At 39.0% G+C, this 7419-nt stretch overlaps 1 pseudogene; it reads left to right on the plus strand.

The window, feature by feature from the left end:
- Positions 1 to 1723: 1723 nt before the first annotated feature.
- Positions 1724 to 7176, plus strand: LOC148755947 (olfactory receptor 4B1-like; annotated as a pseudogene).
- The last annotated feature ends 243 nt before the right edge of the window (positions 7177 to 7419 follow it).

The raw sequence follows: 7419 nt of genomic DNA on the forward strand, positions 1-7419 counted from the left end.
ATGAGGTCCAAGGGCGTGTTCATGGCCTAAGGGTGGTGTGAAGAATTTGTACAGAGTGAGAGGAGGAAATAAGGACAGGAGGAGAGGTTGCAGGTGTTTGAAGATGTTTAGGTTGGAGAAAAGTAGTCTGTATTGAGAGTTAATGATCATCCTTGTTTTATCAGTGTCTTCCCTAATTCCTGGAAGAGGAAATGACGTCTTCACACTGCATAAAATTCTATCTGGACCCTCAAAAATGTTCATGCCCTTTATCTCAGCATTCCCACTTGAAGGAATTGACTTAAGGAAAGTTGTCTAGAGATTTATAGAGGAAGGTCATGTACTATTGTACCAAATGGGCAGTAACATAAAAGCTCATAAATAGAGAAATGATCAAGTGAATTATGGTACTTTAAAAAAGTGTACCATTAATAACATATTTTGAAGATTATCACCTTGGGGGAAATTCTTAAATAAAGATTTAAGAGAAAAAAGCTGAATATAAAACTATGTATACATTTCATTCAGATTTGTAATAAATGTTTGCATAATTGAAAGGGAACAATGGAAAGAAATTCACCATAATATTATGATTTCTAATATTGCACTGTGTTTTTCTCTACTTTCCAAACTGTCTCTAATGTGTGTGTATGAATTTGGGCAAATTACTTAATCTCTCTGAATCTCACTTTCCTTATCTGTAAAATGGGGATAAGCATAATAAATACTTAATAGGAATGTTTCGAGGATCAAGTACATAAGGTAGGTATTATTCTGTCATACAAATCATAAAAGTAAAACATAAATGATGATGATGATTTTCTCTGGGAGAGTCTGGGTCAGAATAGAATCTCACGAATGGACGGGAAGGGAGAATAAATCTTGACTGGAGCACCCACCATGTTGTTCCCCCTTTACCATTAGAGGGATTGGCTCTGTGAGCAAGTGGCTGAATATTGTGCCCATTTGGTATCCCAAGTCTTATGATTCTTTCTACTTGAAATTTAATAAAAATGTTTGAAATGAACAGAAATGAAAAATAACTTTGGAAATAAATCCTATGGCATTGCCCTTGTAAACCAATCTCCCACTTGAGTCTGCCATGCAACTATGGAGATGTAATAATACTTGGTAGTTACTGAGCACCGACTAAGTGCCAGGCAGTGTGCTAGCTGCATGAGCGCACAGTCACACACTGCATAACAGTGTTTCAGTCGATGACGAATTGCATATATGACACTGATCACGTAAGATTATAATGGAGCTGAAAAATTCTTATCAGCTAGTGGCATTGTAGCCATTCTAACATTAGTGTAACATATTACTCATTTTTGTGGTGATTCTGGTGTCATCAAACTTACTGTGCTGCCAGTCTTATAAGAGTATAGCACATAGAATTATGTACAATACATAATACTTGATAATGATAATAAATGAGTGTGTTACTGATTTATGTATTGACTCTCTTATCCTTTTTATTGCTATTTTAGACTGTACTCTTTCTACTTATAAAAAGAAAGTTTGCTATAGAACAGTCTGCCGCTGGCAGCAGCCTCATACGTCTCATGTTCACTGCTCCCTGGATGGCATCATTTTCTCTTGCTCTTGACTTGATCTCACGTTATTTTGTCCAGTAACATGCGGTACAAGCTTATAGCCTAAGCAGTAGGCTCTACCACGTAGCCCAGGTGTCTAGGTTTGTACGATCGCACTCTGTATGTCCGTGCAATGATGGGATCGCCTAATGACGCCTTCCTCAGAACGTACCCCATCATTAAGCGATGCATGGCTGTGCTCTCACATGATCCCACCACAGCCATCCTAGATGATATGGATTATTAGCGCCATCTGAATATGAGGAAACTGAGTTTCTGAGAGGTCAAGTTAGTTGCCAAATGCCATTCAGCTGGGGTGTGGCAGAGCTGGGAGTCAGTCCCATGGAATTGGCCCCAGAGCCTGAGGTCTTGCTGACTGTGATGCTGTCTCCTAGGGGAGTTTCCATGACAGCCCCAGTACCAACTGTGCAACCCACGCAGGCATTTGGTCTTATATCCCAATGTCCTTATGGATCCTTTTTGGAGTGTTACCAAAAGACCAGATAGAAACAGTTCGCATGTTTTACATAAATTCTGAGCCTAACTAAAAACAAAATATGGTGGGATTTCTTTTTCATGAGCTAATAGCTAGTGTATCTACCTGCTACCAGATTCTTTTTTGGGATGCACACAATGAGTGTATTACTTTTGGTTACAGTATTCTCCTTTAATGATAGGAACTGGCTGGCTATTTCCAGGACAATCTCTCCTCTCTAACCTGTGGGTAAACATAACCATGTGATCGAACCATTTTCGGAATTTTAGAAGAGGATAGAAGAAGAATTTTGCTGTGAAATACATACTATTCCTGGTGGGAAATTTCTGGGAGAGGCAGATGCTTAATAAGCCTGGGCAGAATATCCTGAGGGATGATGGTGATTTCCTTGTTTCTGCCTTGGGCAGTGTCATTGCTTATTGTTCTCATTTTCAGCTGTGCCTTAATTTTGCCTGAGTCACACCCTTTGTTTCAACTTCAATGAGACTGTGCCCAAGGCATTTTGATTCTCTTCTCAGACTTCTCTGAATCCTTCGCCAGGATCCTGTCTCTGGAGATGCAGAGACTGGAGCTCATCTAACTCCCACACGTCATCTTAGCCAAAAGACTGAGAAGTGATTCTCATTTAAATCCTTATCACAGTGGATACCCCTCCTCCAACCTACTACACCTCTGACATTGTATGTAGCTGTTACAGTTCCACTGACTCTATTCCTTATGCTGTGCTCCACATCCTGTAAAGATATATATTGTAGTTGACATTCATTATTATTCAGCTTCAGCTTCAGGTGTACACTGCAGTGGTCAGGCATCTACACTGTCCGTGAAGTGGGCTCCCTAATAAGACAAGTGTCCATCAGATACCCTACAAAATCTTTACAACGTTATTGATTATGTTTCCCAAACTGTCTTTCATATCCCCGTGGAGAAAGTGTCATTTGACTTGATATTTTTGCAGCCACAGTAATAAAGTGTGATAAAATCAATGCTCAAACAGAATCCTATGGGAGTTCACTTCCTTTGTCCCCACTTTCTAAGTTGCCCTTGACAATGAATCATTAATAACCACCCAGCTTCCTCCAGTTGTTGGCTGATGTACTCACAGTGGAAGTTATTGCAATTTTCCATGTTTGTTGATTGATGTATCCAGAAGAGAGGGCCTGAAGCCCAACTTCCTAATGTTAACACCTCTCTCTTCTTGCCTTTAAAAACCTTATCTTGTCCTTAAAACAGCCCTGTTGGGTAAAGCATTCAATATGGTCCTAGACACGTAGGGACAGTGATAATCTTTGTTGGCACTTAGGGGCTCAACAATCTTTGTTGAATTTAAACAGTTTTAAATCTTATAATCATTGATTCACAAATTACTTAGACTCTGAGACATATGATTGTACATGCACTTATTCATTCATTTGTTTAACATGCTTTCACTGTTTTCCTAGGTCTGTTTCTGGTCTGTGTTCTGACACTATATATGTTCCAGGGTAGACATTTGCATCAACCTCATAGTTTCTAGATAACAAAATGCTTTCCACATACAATACTTTATAGTGGCATAGAAGGAGTTATTGTTGTTAGTTATGACCTTAAGAAAATAACTATGATTTTTTGATCCTGCCTGTGTAAAAGGAGGGAATAAATAAAATGCATTTCCAAAGGTGGTTGTGTTGATTTGAGCTAATACTCTATATGTAAGGAGCTAAGCCTGTGTCTGGCATATATTAGTATCAGTAAATATTAGCTCAGTGAACTAAGATTATGTACAACTCAGTATGAAGTTGAGCATCAAGTTTTTTTTTTTCAAATGGCAAACCAATTTTGCTAACATCTTCTTTTGAATAATTTACCTTATTTCTACTTTCGTATGATAAATTTCTATGTATAATTATGTCAGTTTCTGAGACTTACATAATTATCTATTCATGAAGTTGTATCACATTGTTTTAATTAAAATAATGTCCTCATGATCCATCTATGTTGTCTCAAATGATAGGATTTTCTTCTTTCCCATGGGTGAAATATTCATATATAAATATTTATGTATATTTCTTTATCCATTCATGGACACTTAGGTTGTTTCCATGTCCTGGCTATTGTAAATAATGTTTCAATGAACATGGTGGTGCAGCTATCTCTTCGAGATAGTACTTTAGTTGGTTTTGGATAAATACTCAGTGGAATCGCTGGATCATATGGTAGCTCTATTTTTAATTTCTTGAGGAACTTTCATACTATTTACCACATTGGTTGAACCAATATATTTTACCAAAAGTTCCCAAGGGTTCCCTTTTCTCTACATCCTCTAAAACACACAAATCTCTTGTTTTTGTTTGTTTGTTTGTTTGTTTGTTTGTTTTTTCATGGTGGCCATTCTGACAGGTGTGAACTGATATTTTATTGTGGTTTTGATTTGAATTCCCTGATTTGTGATATCGAGCATCTTTCTATGTATCTCTTGACCATTTGTAGTAAAGATGGAATTACTAGTTAGAAAACACAACTGAAAAACATTTATAATCCACAAGGGTTTTTGAAAATAAAGAGCACTTAAAATTTTGAAATTATTATACAGAGAAAACCGTATAAGTCCACTGGAGGATTTACATAAAGTAATGTGTGTATAATTAAATAACATGCTACTGAATAACCAATGGGACAAAGAAGAAATCAAAAGAGAAATAAAAAAAATCTTAAAACAAATGAAAATGGAAATACAACATGAAAAATTTATGGAATGGAGAGAAAGCAATTCTAAGAGTGAAGTTGATAGTGATAAACATGTACATACTGCCATTTGCAACAACATGGATGGATCTTGAGGTAAAAGTTGAGAATCATATGACTTCATTCATGCGTGGGATGTAAAACTGAAAGCAACAAATGAACAAGACAAACAAGCCAAAACTCATAGACACAGACAACAGTTTAGTGGTTACCAGAGGGTAAAGGGGTAGGGCCAGTGGGAAAAGAGGATAAAGGAGGTCAAATATATGGTGATGGAAGGAGATTTGACTTTGGGTTCTGAAAACACCACCTGTTTGGGTGTGTTTTAATCCTAAAAGTATATTTCTTGTAAAGTTCATCATGAAATCAGAGATAAGAGGAAAAACAACGGGGATAAAATTTAGAATTGAGACTCAAGGTGTTCATACTTTTTCATCCCTATTCTCATGTGTCAGAAGTAGCAAAAACAAATCTCTACTATAGCACCTTAAGCTAGAGAACATTGTTTTGAATTACATGATATTGTTAACTTGAGGTGTGTATTATCTGTATTTCTTCTGTAAAGTCTAGTGGTTTACACGTATATTGGAGGTGCTCAGTAATTATCTGTTCTAGGGGTGTAACTCAAAGAAATCTTCACTCTTGTTACCGTGTACTTTGCTGCCAACTACCAGCTGGAATTAGAACGAGCTGGTTGACTGGCCAGCCATAACAGTGCTCTCGGAGGACAATCACTTTGAGTTCAAGAGCTCTCAGAAGTTGGAACAGTAAGGCAAGAGGTGTGAAAGTCATAGTGAAGTAATGGAGACACGATAGTAAATTGAATTCTCTCCACAGTATTTGAGCATTTGTCATATAAATATAATTATTGAAACTCTATTACTGGCAAAAGAATCTGGCCTGAATAAATTGAAGACTGGTATTACTGAGTGAAAAAAAAAATAAAACTGTACAGAGACATTTGGAAAGGGAATCATTAGTGGGCAGATGATTCCCTGAAGCAGAGTTGAAGGATACAAGGAATTTAGGGGCTAAAGCATCTCGTGAGGATTCCCCAGTAAGAAAGAACTGTCAAAATGCAATGAAGACAGTAAAAATATAGACTTGAATGACTCCCCGAATTTAGAATATGTTGTGGTGATTTAGAAAGAATCCAGGCTGAAGTCAGAAAGCCTGGTTCTGAGTCACAGAACGCACTACTCTGTGTGTGATTCTGGGGAAATAACCATTTCTTGGACCCTTGATTGTCTAATACATAAACTCTCGTTAGATTGTTAATAGGTGATGCTGAATGAGTATATATTGGCTAAATGAATGGCATTGTGAGAAATATAGTATTGTATAGTGGTTTACACTGCCCTACATGGTATAAGTCAGTTGAATTGGTGTTACATCAGTGTTTGTTTATTGCAGGTCTCTCAGGGGCTAAAGACCAGCACACCTGACTGGGTTCTATAGCAAGTACAAATAATGTGACTGAGTTAATTATCACCAGTCAGGATCCAGAGGTGCAGAGCATGTGCTTTGCAGTGTCTCTTCCCGTGTACCTGGGCACGGTGGTGGGCAATGGCCTCCTTGTTCCGATGGTCAACATTAGTAAGAGTTGGCGTCCCCCATGTGCTTCTTCCTCAGCTAGTGGAGATCAGTTACTCCTCTATTGTTGTCCCTAAGTTCATCACAGGCTTAGTATTTGCCAAGATTAAAACTGTCTCGCCGGAGGGCTGTGTGGCTCAGATCTTCCACTTCTTTGGAGTTACTGAGCAATTCCTGTTCACGGTAATGGGCCATGACCGCTATGTGGCCATCTGCAAACCCCTTCACTATACAATCATCACGAGTTGGCCTGTGTGTCATCTTCTGCTGCTGGTGCCTGGCTGGGGAGCATATTTACTCCATGGTCCAGATCGTCACTGTTCAGCTGCCCTCCTGTGGTCCCAATGTGATTGACCACGGCCTCTGTGCTTGCATCCCTTATACAGGCTTGCCCTGCTGACACCTCTGTGGAGGGGGCTACGTGTTGGCTGATGGTGGATTAATCTCTGTCTTCTCCCTCCTCCTCTTGGTGTCCTCCTATATCATCATCCTGGACCACTTGAGGAACCACTTTGCAGAGGGGAGAAGCAAAGTCCTCTCTGCTTGTGCCTCTCACGTCACAGTGACTGTCTTGTGCTTTGGACCCAACATTTTCCTCTATGCGCGGCCCTCCTCCACCTTCACTGAGGACAAACCGGTGGCCGTGTTCTACATGGGTGTCACCCCCTGCAAACCCCCATCATCTACACCCTCAGAAATGCAGGGGTGAAAAATTCCATGAGGAAGTTGTGGAGGAAAGAAGTGAACTCAGGGTGGAATAAAAAAGAAAACATGAAAAAACACTCATGAGAACAGGTTGACCAAGTGTTATTCTAATTTTGGTTAACTAAGAGTGTAAGGAATAGTGCAAAAGGTAAACCATTAAGTTTCTTTTTTTTTGTTGAGTTTTAGATGAGCCCCTTATACTCTATGGTATTGATCAAGGCCTAGTCATATCTATCTGTATTTTGAAGAATGTTGACCATTGAGCCACTTTCCTCCTCTTCTTCAGTGGTCCATAGTGTCGAGTGCGTAGATTTCAGGTAGGGATCG

Source organism: Rhinolophus sinicus, chromosome 14 (assembly GCF_057876585.1).
Source record: "Rhinolophus sinicus isolate RSI-liver-muscle chromosome 14, RSI-T2T, whole genome shotgun sequence".
Lineage (NCBI taxonomy): Eukaryota > Metazoa > Chordata > Mammalia > Chiroptera > Rhinolophidae > Rhinolophus > Rhinolophus sinicus.